Here is a 14,656-nt window from a genome sequence, read left to right on the forward strand (position 1 = left end):
GAGATTTCGCTTTTCTTTCTAAGTATCCGCTCCTCATTACATTTCGTCGTGTTTAAGTACACGTTTTTAATCAAATCCTTCACCCCCCCCCCCCCACCACAATATTTCAAAAAGAAACCGGCTTCTCACCCATAGAAGCAGCACCAGCCCATGGTGAATGTTCCATCGTGTGATGTCACAATGCTCAATGTTCACATATGTCCAATCGGAATGGACTCATTTACATATGCCTTTCCAGGAGCCCAGCCCCTGGTGAACGTTCCATCGTGTGATGTCACAATGCCCAATGCTCAAATACATTGTTGCCATAGAGGGAAGCAGGGGAGTGCTGGAAACTTACATTGGGCAACGGCTTCAGTTCCATTGGAGGAGACGGGTGCATGGTGCAATATTGGGTTGGGGGAATCACAACATAGGGGGAGCAGACCCAACGGGTCTGCACTTGGTCTAGTTATTATATAAAAGTCTGTGGCTGCCGTCCGGCTGCCAGCTGCCTTTCCTCCTTTTGATTCGCTGCTCCTTCCTGTCAGCTTCCAACACACTTCGAAACAAAGTTGCAAGGAAGTTTGCACTGGAAGTACAGGATTTTGGTGTGTGTGCTTTATCATATATCTATCTATCTTCTATCTATCTATCTATCATATCTATCTATCTTATCTTCTATCTATATATATATAAAACTCAAATCAGTCCGCCTGCCGCCGTACGGCGTCCGCCGCGTTTCTTCCTTTGACGCTCCACAACTCCGAAACCGGACGCTCAATCTCCGAGATATTTTCCATTTCGGTAGAGATTTCGCTTTTCTTTCTAAGTATCCGCTCCTCATTTCATTTCGTCGTGTTGAAGTACATGTTTTTAATCAAATCCTTCTCCCCCCCCCCCCCCAAGTATTTCAAAAATAAACAGGCTTCTCCATTTACATCAGCTTCCAACACACTTCCAAACAAAGTTGCAAGAGAGGAACACTGAACTTTTCACTGCTGCAGCAGGCAGGGGAGGGCTGCAATTGAGGGAGGCAGGGGAGTGCTGGAAACTTACATTTGGCAACGGGCTCAGTTCCAATGGAGGAGACGGGTGCATGGTGGAATATTGGGTTGGGGGATCACACCATTGGGGGAGCAGACCCAACGGGTCTGCACTTGGTCTAGTATATATATAAAACTCAAATCAGTCCGTCCGCCAGCAGTACGGCGTCCGGCTGCATTTCTTCCTTTGATTCATTGCCACGCCCAATCCAGACGCTCAATCTCCGAGATATTTTCCATTTCGGTAGAGATTTCGCTTTTCTTTCTAAGTATCCGCTCCTCATTTCATTTCGTCGTGTTGAAGTACATGTTTTTAATCAAATCCTTCTCCCCCCCCCCCCACCCATCAAAAATAAACAGGCTTCTCCATTTACATCTCAGCTTCCAACACACTTCGAAACAAAGTTGCAAGAGAGGAACACTGAACTTTTCACTGCTGCAGCAGGCAGGGGAGGGCTGCAATCTTACATTTGGGAACGGGCTCAGTTCCAATGGAGGAGAAGGGTGCATGGTGGAATATTGGGTTGGGGGATCACACCATTGGGGGAGCAGACCCAACGGGTCTGCACTTGGTCTAGTATATATATAAAACTCAAATCAGTCCGCCTGCCGCCGTACGGCGTCCGCCGCGTTTCTTCCTTTGACGCTCCGCAACTCCGAAAACCGGACGCAGGATCGCCGACGTCTTTTCCATTTCGGTAGAGATTTCGCTTTTCTTTCTAAGTATCCGCTCCTCATTACATTTCGTCGTGTTTAAGTACGCTTTTTTAATCAAATCCTACCCCCCCCCCCCCCCACCACCTCAATATTTTTCAAAAAGAAACTGGTTTCTCATCCACACAAGCAGCTCCCTGTGAACGTTCCATCGTGTGATGTCACAATGCCCAATGCTCAAATACATTGTTACCATAGAGAACGCTCAGCGATTATTCAAATTCTTCACTAACTGTCATTTCTGATTTTGCTTGTGAAGTGAAAAGTCCTGAATTGCATTTGTCTGATGCAGGAAGATTGTTCCAGATGTTGGGGAAGTCCAGGACACGCGGGACACAGTTTAAGGATAAAGGTGAAATCCTTTAGTACTGAGATGAGGGAAACATTTTTCACACAGATAGTGGTGAGTCTCTGGAACTCTCTGCCACAGAAGGTAGTTGAGGCCAGTTCATTGGCTATATTTAAGAGGGAGTTAGATGTGGCCCTTGTGGATAAAGGGATCGGGGGGTATGGAGAGGGGGGAGCTGTGAGGAGGATGAGGGAATTGAAGGCAATATCTCCAAGTTTGCGGATGACACTAAGCTGGGGGGGGCAGTGTTAGCTGTGAGGAGGATGCTAGGAGACTGCAAGGTGACTTGGATAGGCTGGGTGAGTGGGCAAATGTTTGGCAGATGCAGTATAATGTGGATAAATGTGATGTTATCCATTTTGGTGACAAAAACGGGAAAGCAGACTATTATCTAAATGGTGGCCGATTGGGAAAGGGGGAGATGCAGCAAGACCTGGGTGTCATGGTACACCAGTCATTGAAGGTAGGCATGCAGGTGCAGCAGGCAGTAAAGAAAGCCAATGGTATGTTAGCTTTCATTGCAAAAGGATTTGAGTATAGGAGCAGGGAGGTTCTACTGCAGTTGTACAGGGTCTTGGTGAGACCACACCTGGAGTATTGCGTACAGTTTTGGTCTCCAAATCTGAGGAATGACATTATTGCCATAGAGGGAGTGCAGAGAAGGTTCACCAGATTGATTCCTGGGATGTCAGGACTGTCTTATGAAGAAAGACTGGATAGACTTGGTTTATACTCTCTAGAATTTAAGAGACTGAGAGGGGATCTTATAGAAACTTACAAAATTCTTAAGGGGTTGGACAGGCTAGATGCAGGAAGATTGTTCCCGATGTTAGGGAAGTCCAGGACAAGGGGTCACAGCTTAAGGATAAGGGGGAAATCCTTTAAAACCGAGATGAGAAGAACTTTTTTCAAACAGAGAGTGGTGAATCTCTGGAACTCTCTGCCACAGAGGGTAGTTGAGGCCAGTTCATTGGCTATATTTAAGAGGGAGTTAGATGTGGCCCTTGTGGCTAAGGGGATCAGGGGGTATGGAGAGAAGGCAGGTACAGGATACTGAGTTGGATGATCAGCCATGATCATATTGAATGGCGGTGCAGGCTCGAAGGGCCGAATGGCCTACTCCTGCACCTAAATTCTATGTTTCTATGTTTCTATCAGCCGTGATCATATTGAATGGAGAATGGTGCAGGCTCGAAGGGCCGAATGGCCTACTACTGCACTTAATTTCTATGTTTCTATGTGTCCCTCTCCTCACCGCTCTCCCTCTGCCACCCATCTCTCTCTCCCCCACCCCCTTCCCTCTCTACCACCACCACCCCCCTCTCTCTCTACCACCCCCCCTTCCCCCTACCCCTATGTCCCTCTTCTACCACTCCCCGCTACCCCCTCTACCCCTCCCTCCCTCCCCACTCTTCCACTTCTCTCCCACTCTCTCCTCCCCCACTCCTCACCCCTCTCCCATCCCTCTCTCTCCCCACCCCCCTTCCCTCTCTACCCCACCCCCCCCCTTCTCTCCCCCCCACACCCTCGCCTATCCCTCTGTCCCTCTTCCATCACTCCCGCTACCCCTCTCCTCCTCCCTCCCCACTCTTTTTCCCCTCTTTCCTCCACCCCTCTCCCCACCCCCCCTCCCCCAAAGCTCTCTCCCCATCCCTCACCCCCTACCCCGCTCTCCTTTCCCTCCCAAATCTATCCCGTTTCCTCCTCCTCCCTCCCCTCTTCTCACCCCCCCCCGCAAATGCCGTTGGGGAAACAGACCATAGAGGGAGTACAGAGAAGGTTCAACAGACTGATTCCTGGGATGTCAGGACTTTCAAATGAAGAAAGACTGGATAGACTTGGCTTGTACTCGCTAGATTTTAGAAGATTGAGGGGGGATCTTATAGAAACTTACAAAATTCTTAAGGGGTTGGACAGGCTAGATGTAGGAAGATTGTTCCAGATGTTGGGGAAGTCCAGAACAGGGGGTCACAGTTTAAGGATAAGGGGGAAATCCTTTATGACCGAGATGAGAAAAACATTTTTCACACAGAGAGTGGTGAATCTCTGGAATTCTCTGCCACAGAAGGTAGTTGAGGCAAGTTCATTGGCTATATTTAAGAGGGAGTTAGATGTGGCCCTTGTGGCTAAAGGGATCAGGGGGTATGGAGAGAAGGCAGGTACAGGATACTGAGTTGGATGATCATCCTTAATCATATTGAATGGTGGTGCAGGCTCGAAGGGCCAAATGGCCTACTACTGCACTTAATTTCTATGTTTCCCTCTCTTCACCCCTCTCCCTCTCCTAGTCTTATATCTTATATATATATAAAACTCAAATCAGTCCGCCTGCCGCCGTACGGCGTCCGCCGCGTTTCTTCCTTTGACGCTCCGCAACTCCGAAACCGGACGCGGGATCGCCGACGTCTTTTCCATTTCGGTAGAGATTTCGCTTTTCTTTCTAACTATCCGCTCCTCGTTACATTTCGTCGTGTTTAAGTACGCTTTTTTAATCAAATCCTACACCCCCCCCCCCCCCCCACCACCTCGATATTTCAAAAAGAAACTGGTTTCACATCCACACAAGCAGCCCCCTGTGAACGTTCCATCGTGTGATGTCACAATGCCCGATGCTCACAGATGGCCAATCGGATTGGATTCATTTACATATGCCTTTGCAGGAGCCACAGCCCCGGTGAACATTCCATCGTGTGATGTCACAATGCCCAATGCTCAAATGCATTGTTGCCATAGAGAACGCTCGGGGATTATTCAAATTCTTCACTAACTGTCATTTCTGATTTTGCTTGTGAAGTGAAAAGTCCTGAATTGCATTTGTCTGATGCAGGAAGATTGTTCCAGATGTTGGGGAAGTCCAGGACACGCGGGACACAGTTTAAGGATAAAGGGGAAATCCTTTAGTACTGAGATGAGGGAAACATTTTTCACACACCTTCTCGCAGTGAGTCTCTGGAACTCTCTGCCACAGAAGGTAGTGGAGGCCAGTTCATTGGCTATATTTAAGAGGGAGTTAGATGTGGCCCTTGTGGCTAAAGGGATCAGGGGGTATGGAGAGGGGGAGGAGCTGTGAGGAGGATGCTAGGAGACTGCAAGGTGACTTGGATAGGTTGGGTGAGTGGGCAAATGTTTGGCAGATGCAGTATAATGTGGATAAATGTGAGGTTATCCATTTTGGTGGCAAAAACGGGAAAGCAGACTATTATCTAAATGGTGGCCGATTGGGAAAGGGGGAGATGCAGCGAGACCTGGGTGTCATGGTACACCAATCATTGAAGGTAGGCATGCAGGTGCAGCAGGCAGTAAAGAAAACAAATGGTATGTTAGCTTTCATTGCAAAAGGATTTGAGTATAGGAGCAGGGAGGTTCTACTGCAGTTGTACAGGGTCTTGGTGAGACCACACCTGGAGTATTGCGTACAGTTTTGGTCTCCAAATCTGAGGAAGGACATTATTGCCATAGAGGGAGTGCAGAGACGGTTCACCAGACTGATTCCTGGGATGTCAGGACTGTCTTATGAAGAAAGACTGGATAGACTTGGTTTATACTCTCTAGAATTTGGGAGACTGAGAGGGGATCTTATAGAAACTTACAAAATTCTTAAGGGGTTGGACAGGCTAGATTTAGGAAGATTGTTCCCGATGTTCGGGAAGTCCAGGACAAGGGGTCACAGCTTAAGGATAAGGGGGAAATCTTTTGTGACCGAGATGAGAAGAATGGTGAATCTCTGGAATTCTCTGCCACAGAGGGTAGTTGAGGCCAGTTCATTGGCTATATTTAAGAGGGAGTTAGATGTGGCCTTTGTGGCTAAGGGGATCAGAGGGTATGGAGAGAAGGCAGGTACGGGATACTGAGTTGGATGATCAGCCATGATCATATTGAATGGCGGTGCAGGCTCGAAGGGCCGAATGGCCTACTCCTGCACCTAATTTCTATGTTTCCCTCTCTTCACCCCTCTCCCTCTCCTCACCCCTCTCCCTCACCCCTCTCCCTCTCTCCCTCACCCCTTCCCTGTCTACCCCACCCCCTTCCCTCTCTCCACCCGCCCCCTTCCCGCTACCCCTCTCCTCCTCCCTCGCACTCCCCACTCTTTCCCGTCTCTCCCTCCTCCCCTACCTCCCCATCCCACCCTCCCTCACATCTCTCTCCCTATCCCCCTCTCTCACCCCCTACCCCGCTCTCCTTTCCCTCCCAAATCTGTCATGTTTCCTCCTCCTCCTCCCCCCTCCCTCCCCTCTGTGAGTTTCACCCACCCCCCCCCCCCCCCCCCCCCCCCCCCCCGCAAAACGCTGTTGGGGAAACAGACCCAACGGGTCTGCACTTGGTCTAGTTAATATATAAAACTCAAATCAGTCCGCCTGCCGCCGTACGGAGTCCGCCCCCGCGTTTCTTCCTTTGATGCTCCGCAACTCCGAAACCGGACGCAGAATCGCCGACGTCTTTTCCATTTCGGTAGAGATTTCGCTTTTCTTTCTAAGTATCCGCTCCTCATTACATTTCGTCGTGTTTAAGTACACTTTTTTAATCAAATCCTACACCCCCCCCCCCCCCACCACCTCAATATTTCAAAAAGAAACTGGTTTCTCATCCACACAAGCAGCCTCCTGTGAACGTTCCATCGTGTGATGTCACAATGCCCGATGCTCACAGATGGCCAATCGGAATGGATTCATTTACATATGCCTTTGCAGGAGCCACAGCCCCGGTGAACGTTCCATTGTGTGATGTCACAATGCCCAATGCTCAAATACATTGTTGCCATATTGGGAGTACAGAGAATAGGCTGTGGGCCGAGGAGCTTTATTCAGCAGTTTCGTGACCCAAGTCACCAAACTACATGAAATTGTCACATATTGTGTAAAAATATTTATATAAATCACACCTGAAACTCTGGAACTCTGCCACAGAAGGTAGTTGAGGCCAGTTCATTGGCTATATTTAAGAGGGAGTTAGATGTGGCCCTTGTGGCTAAAGGGATCAGGGGGTATGGAGAGAAGGCAGGTACAGGATACTGAGTTGGATGATCAGCCTTGATCATATTGAATGGTGGTGCAGGCTCGAAGGGCCGAATGGCCTACTACTGCACTTAATTTCTATGTTTCCCTCTCCTCACCCTTCTCCCTCTCCTCACCCCTCTCCCTCACCCCTCTCCCTCACCCCTCTCCCTCACTCCCCATCTACAACTGGTCCAGATTGAGGTTTGCTGCATTTGAGCAAATACATATTACTTTGAGACTATTATGTAGATAAATCAGTTACTCTATAGTGCCTAAATCTATCAGAAATCTTGTCTCTTAATGATTGTATTTTAGACAGAAAAAAAATCAAATAGATTACAAATGGTTGTGTTGTTTTTCAATCCAGTAATTGGGAATTTCTTTTTAAATCGAGGAAACCATTTTGAATTATTTTTAAAGTTTCAACTTTTGATATTGTTTTTACTAAATCTGGACAATGGAATAAATTAAATGTTCTTGTATTTTGTCTGAATAACAATGCACATTGTATTAATAATAAAATAGCACAACTGGAGGCAATTGTGTTTGTGGAAATTGGTCAGAGGAAGTGCGAAGAAATCCAGGAAACTTTAAGCTGATTTAGAAAGATGAAATCAAACAAGGCATTTGAGAAATATAAAGAAAGCAGGAAAGAACTCAAGCAAAGAATTAGGAGGGACATAAAATATTATTGGCAAGTCAGATTAAAGAGATTTTTGGACATATTAAAATAACCAGAGGGTAACTGGGCAGAGGGAAGGATAACTCAAGGATAAAGCAGGAGATTTACGCTAGGATTCAAAGGAGGTAGGTGAGGTACAAAAGTGTACATTGCATCGGTTTTCAAGTTGTCAAGTCAAGTGAGTTTATTGTCATGTGTCCCTGTATAGGACAATGAAATTCTTGCTTTGCTTAAGCACACAGAAAATAGTAGGCATTTACTACAAAACAGATAAATGTGTCCATATACCATGATATAAATATATACACACATGAATAAATAAACTGGTAAAGTGCAAATAACAGAAAGTGGTTATTAATAATCAGAGTTTTGTCCGAGCCAGGTTTAATAGCCTGATGGCTGTGGGGAAATAGCTATTCCTGAACCTGGTTGTTGCAGTCTTCAGGCTCCTGTACCTTCTACCTGTAGGTAACAGGGAGATGAGTGTGTGGCCAGAATGGTGTGGGTCTTTGATGATACTGCCAGCCTTTTTGAGGCAGCGACTGCGATAAACCCTCGATGGAAGGAAGGTCAGAGCCCATGATGGACTGGGCAGTGTTTACTACTTTTTGTAATCTTTTCCTCTCCAGGGCGCTCAAATTGCCGAACCAAGCCACGATGCAACCGGTCAGCATGCTCTCGACTGTGCACCTGTAGAAGTTAGAGAGAGTCTTCCTTGACAATCTCTGGTTTTCACCAAGGAGATGATGAAGAACGGTGAGATCAGTACACTAATATGCCATAGCATTTTGAGACCCAAGATGCTGGGCCTTTTGAAGAGTATTAAGGTGGATAAGTCCTCAAAGCTGGTTGAGAACTAGTCCTGGATAATGAGAGGGATAAGAACCACATGTCCTATATATATATATATATATATATATATATATATATATATATATATATATATATATATATATATATATATATATATATATATATATATCTATATATATATATATATATACATATATATATGTGTGTGTGTGTGTATATATATGTATGTATGTATATATGTGTGTGTATAATATATGTGTGTGTATATGTGTGTGTATACGTATGTGTATATGTATATATATGTGTATAGGTATATATATATATATATCTATATATCTATCTATATATTTCTATTCATATATATAAAACTCAATCAGTCCGCCTGCCGTCCGATTGCCGCCCGGCTGCATTTCTTCCTTTGATTAATTGCCACGCCCAATCCAGACGCTCAATCTCCGAGATATTTTCCATTTCGGTAGAGATTTCGCTTTTCTTTCTAAGTATCCGCTCCTCATTTCATTTCGTCGTGTTGAAGTACATGTTTTTAATCAAATCCTTCTCCCCCCCCCCCCCCCCCCCCCCCCCCAAGTATTTCAAAAATAAACAGGCTTCTCCATTTACATGTCAGCTTCCAACACACTTCCAAACAAAGTTGCAAGAGAGGAACACTGAACTTTTCACTGCTGCACCAGGCAGGGGAGGGCTGCAATCTTACGTTTGGGAACAGGCTCAGTTCCAATGGAGGAGACGGGTGCATGGTGGAATATTGGGTTGGGGGAATCACACCATTGGGGGAGCAGACCCAACGGGTCTGCACTTGGTCTAGTATATATATAAAAGACTGTGGCTGCCGCCTGCTGTCCGGCTGCCAGCTGCCTTTCTTCCTTTTGATTCGCTGCTCCTTCCTGTCAGCTTCCAACACACTTCGAAACAAAGTTGCAAGACAGGAACACTGAACTTTTCACTGCTGCAGCAGGCAGGGGAGGTGCAATTGAGGGAGGCAGGGGAGTGCTGGAAACTTACATTTGGCAACGGCTTCAGTTCCATTGGAGGAGACGGGTGCATGGTGGAATATTGGGTTGGGGGAATCACACCATTGGGGGAGCAGACCCAACGGGTCTGCACTTGGTTAATATATAAAACTCAAATCCATCCGTCCGCCTGCAGTACGGATCCCTTCCTGCCTTTTGATTCGTTGGCGGCTGCTCCTTCCTATCAGCTTCCAACACACTTCGAAACAAAGTTGCAAGACAGGAACACTGAACTTTTCACTGCTGCAGCAGGCAGGGTAGGTGCAATTGAGGGAGGCAGGGGAGTGCTGGAAACTTACATTTGGCAACGGCTTCAGTTCCATTGGAGGAGACGGGTGCATGGTGGAATATTGGGTTGGGGGAATCACACCATTGGGGGAGCAGACCCAACGGGTCTGCACTTGGTCTAGTTATATATTAAAACTCTGTGGCTGCCGCCGTCCGGCTGCCTTTCTGCCTTTTGATTCGTTTCCATCGTGTGGTGTCGCAATGCCCAATGCTCGCAGATGTCCAATCGGAATGGATCCATTTACATGTACGGCTGCCGGCTGCCTTTCTTCCTTTGATGCCTTGCCACGCCGAATCCAGACGTAGAATCGCCGAGATCTTTTCCATTTCGGTAGAGATTTCACTTTTCTTTCAAAGTATCCGCTCCTGATTATATTTCTTCGTGTTTATGTACACATTTTTAATCAAATCCTTCTTTCCCCCCCCCCCCCCCCCCCCCCCCCAATATTTCGAAAATAAACTGGCTTCTCACCCATAGAACCAGCCCCTGGTGAATGTTCCATCGTGTGATGTCACAATGCCCAATGTTCAAAGACATTCTTGCCATAGAAGGAGTACAGAGAAGGTTCACCAGACTGATTCCTGGGATGTCAGGACTTTCATATGAATAAAGACTGGATAGACTCGGCTTGTACTCGCTAGATTTTAGAAGATTGAGGGGGGATCTTATAGAAGCTTACAAAATTCTTAAGGGGTTGGACAGGCTAGATGCAGGAAGATTGTTCCAGATGTTGGGGAAGTCCAGAACAAGGCGTCACACACAGTTTAAGGATAAGGGGTAAATCTTTTAGGACCGAGATGAGAAAAACATTTTTCACACAGTGGTGAATCTCTGAAATTTACTGGCACAGAAGGTAGTTGAGGCCAGTTCATTGGCTATATTTAAGAGAGAGTTAGATGTGGCCCTTGTGGCTAAAGGGATCAGTGGGTATGGAGAGAAGGCAGGTACAGGATACTGAGTTGGATGATCAGACATGATCATATTGAATGGTGGTTCAGGCTCGAAGGGCCGAATGGCCTACTCCTGCACTTAATTTCTATGTTTCCCTCTCCTCACCCCTCTCCCTCTCCCACCCATCCCTCTCTCCCACAACCCCCTTCCCTCTCTACCCCACCCCCTTCCCTCTCTCTCCCCCCCCCTACCGCTCTGTCCCTCTTCCACCACTCCCCCCTACCCCTCCCTCCCCACACTTCCACTTCTCTCCCCCCTCCCCACTCTCCCTCCCTACTTTTTCCCTCTCCCCCAACGCTCTCTTTCCCATTCCCCTACCTACCACTCTCCCCCCCCTCCCTCCACACTCTTCCCCCTCCCTCCTCCTTCCTTTCCCTACTCCCCCCTCCTCCCTCTCCCTCTCCCCTCCCCCCACTCCTCTCTCCCCCTCCGCCACCCATCCCCCCTCCCCACCCCTCTCTCTCCCCCTCCTTCCCTCCCTTCCCTCTCTACCCCACCCCTTCCCCTACCCCCTCTCTCCCTCTTTCACCACTCCCCCTGTCCCTCTTCCACCACTCACTGTACCCCTTTCCCCCTCCATCTGCCACTTCCACCACCCCCCCCCCCCACTCCCCACCCACCTCCCCCCTCCCTCCCCATTCTTCCACTTATCTCCCCCACCCCCCCCACCCATCTCCCTCCTCTCCCCACCCCTCTCTCTCCCCCCCCCTCACTTCCCTCTCCCTCCCCACTCTACTCCCTCTCCCCCACTCTCCTCCTCCCTCCACACTCTTCCCCTTTCCCTCCTCTCTCCCCTCCGTCCTCCCCTACCTCTCTTCTCTCACTCCGTCTTCCTCGTCCCCCCCCTCCTCCCCCGCACCCCTCTCTCCTCCTCCCTTTCCCACCACTCTCCCCCTCTCTCCTCCGATCCCACCCCAACCCTCTCTCCCCTACCTCTGTCTCTTCCACCACCCCCCCAACCCCTCTTCCGCACTCTTACCCTCCCTGCTCCCTCAGCACTATTTCCCCTCTCCCCCATCCCACTCTTCCCCCCACCCCCTACCATTTCTCCCCCTCCCTTCACACTCTTTCCCCTCTCTACCCTACCCCTTCCCCTTCTCCCCCTCCACCTTCCCCTCCCTCTCCCCTTCCCCCCCCTCTCCATCTCCCTCTTTCCTCACCCCCTCTCCCTCCTCCCCTCCAACCCCCTCTCCCTCCTCCCCTCCAACCCCCTCTCTTCACCCCCCCATCTCCCCCCACCCCTTTCCCCTCTCTCTTGCACCACTCCCCGCTACCCCTCTGCCACCCCCCCTACCCCTCTCCCCCCCCCTTCCTGCCCTCCTCACTCTCCTCCCCCTCTCCCCTCCCCCCCTCTCCCGCCCCCTACCCCGCTCTGCTCTCCCTCCCAACCCTTCACTCTCTCGTCCTGCCCCCTTCCCCCTCTCCCTCTTTCACCACTCCTCCCCCTACCCCTCCCTCCCACTTATCTCCCCTTACCCCACTCCTCTCCCTCTCCCTCCCCCACCCCTCTCTCCACCTCCCTCCCCCACCCCTTCCCCTATCCCTCTGTCCCCTCTTCCACCACTCCCCCTATCCCTCTCCACCTCCCTCCCTCCACCTTTCCTCTTCCACTTCTCTCCCCCATCCCTCCACACTCTTCTCGCTCCTCCCCCCCCCCCCCCGTCCCCCACACATCTCTCCCCATCCCCTCTCCTCTCCTCCCCGTCCCCCACCTCACTCCCTCCCCTACCTCCTCCCCCCCACCCCTTCCCTCCCCAACCCCCTTTGCCTCTCCCCATTCTTCCCCCTCCATCCACACTCTCCCTCCTCTACCCCTTACCCCATCTCCCTCCTCGCCTCCCTCCCCCTACCCCCCTCCCTCCCCACTCTTCCACTTCCCTCCCACTTCTCTCCCCTTCCCTCTCTCTCCCCCTCCCTTTCCTCTCTCTCTCCCCCCTCTCCTTCCCTCTCTCCCCCCCACCCCTTCCCCTACCCCCTGTCCCTCTTCCACAACTCCCCCTGTCCCTCTTCCACCACTCCCCCTGTTCCTCTTCCACCACTTAGTATACACTAACATTACTGAAGCCTACAAAGCCCTCCCCCTCTCCCACCTTGGTCAGTCTAACCACCTCTCTTTGTTCCTGTTCCCCAAATACACACCTCTGATCAGACGTGTGAAACCTACCGTGAGGATAGTGAAGGTTTGGCCTGAGGGGGCTGTCTCTGTTTTACAGGAGCAGTTTCAGCAAACAGACTGGAGTTTGTTTGTTACCCAGTCCACCTTTAACTCCCAAGTGGACATCAACTCATACACCTCAACAGTCTTGGACTATATAAAATTCTGCACTGATAACGTCACTACCCACAAAGAGATAAAGACCTTCCCTAACGAGAAACCGTGGATGAGCAGGGAGGTCAGACTCCTGCTCCAACGCCATCATTAAGTTTGCCGACGACACCACGGTGGTAGGACTGATCAGTGACAACGACGAGTCAGCCTACAGGGATGAGGTCCAGCACCTGACAACCTGGTGTGCCAACAATAACCTCGTCCTCGACTCCAAGAAGACGAAGGAAATTATTGTTGACTTCAGGAAGATCAGAGGGGGCAGACATACCCACATCCATATAAACGGGACTGAGGTGGAGCGCGTCTCCAACTACAAATACCTCGGGGTACACATCTCGGAGGATCTGTCCTGGTCCCTCAACACCTCCAAACTGATCAAAAAGGCGCAGCAGCGCCTTTACTTCCTGAGGAGGCTCAAGAAAGCTCACCTGTCCCCCCAGATCCTGACCAACTTTTACCGCTGTACCATCGAAAGCTTCTACAACAACACTATCACATTGCTGAACTCTGAGTCCCGCCGATAGACTTCTCCAGTCTCTCCGTCCACATTGTTCGATTATTGTTTGATTATTATGTATTTTTATTTCTATATTGTACTATACTACGGACTGACGCTAAACTGCATTTCGTTGTACCCATACTCGTATTTGTGCAATGACATTAAAGTTGAATTTAATTGAATTGAATCCTCCCACCCCCATCCCTTTCCCTCTCACCCCCACCCTCTCCCCCTCCCTCCACACTCTTACGCCTCCCTCCCCTAACCCATCTCCCTCCTCCCCTCCCTCCACATCCCTCTCTCTGTCCCCTCCCCATCCCCTCTTTCCTCCCCCTCCACCTCCCTTCCCACTCCCCTCCCCTTTCTCTCCCCCACCCATTCCCCCCTCCCCCACTCTTCCCCCTCCATCCACCTTCCCCCTAACCAATCTCACCCATCTCCCTCTTGCCTCCCCCCACCTCTCTCCCCCCCCCTCTCCTCTCACCTCCCCCTCTCCCATCCCTCTCTCCCCCCGCCCCCCTAACCCCTCTGTCCCTCTTCCCACCACTCCCCCTACCCCTCCCTCCCCACTCTTCCACTTCTTTCCCCTTACCCCACTCCTCTCCCTCTCCCCCCCCACACCTGACTCCCCCTGTCCCTCTTCCACCACTCCCCCCTACCCCTCTGCCCCTCCCTCCCTCCCCACTCTTCAACTTCTCAACTCTCCCCCCACCTCGCTCCCTCTCCCATCCCTCTTCCCCCGCCCCCTACCACTCTCCCCCTCCCTCCACACTCTTCCCCCTCTCCCTCCTCCTTCCCTTCCCTACTCCCCCTCCATCCCTCTCCCCCACCCGCTTCACTCTCTCCCCTCCATCTCTCCCCTCGCCCCCTACCCGTCCCTCTTCCACCACACCTCCCCCTCCCTACCCACTCTTCCCCTTACCACACCCCTCTCCTCTCTCCCCCCCCCCCCTCCCCCTTTCCTCCCTTCCGCCCCCCCC

The sequence above is a fragment of the Leucoraja erinacea genome, chromosome 13 (assembly GCF_028641065.1).
Source record: "Leucoraja erinacea ecotype New England chromosome 13, Leri_hhj_1, whole genome shotgun sequence".
Classification (NCBI taxonomy): Eukaryota; Metazoa; Chordata; class Chondrichthyes; order Rajiformes; family Rajidae; genus Leucoraja; species Leucoraja erinaceus.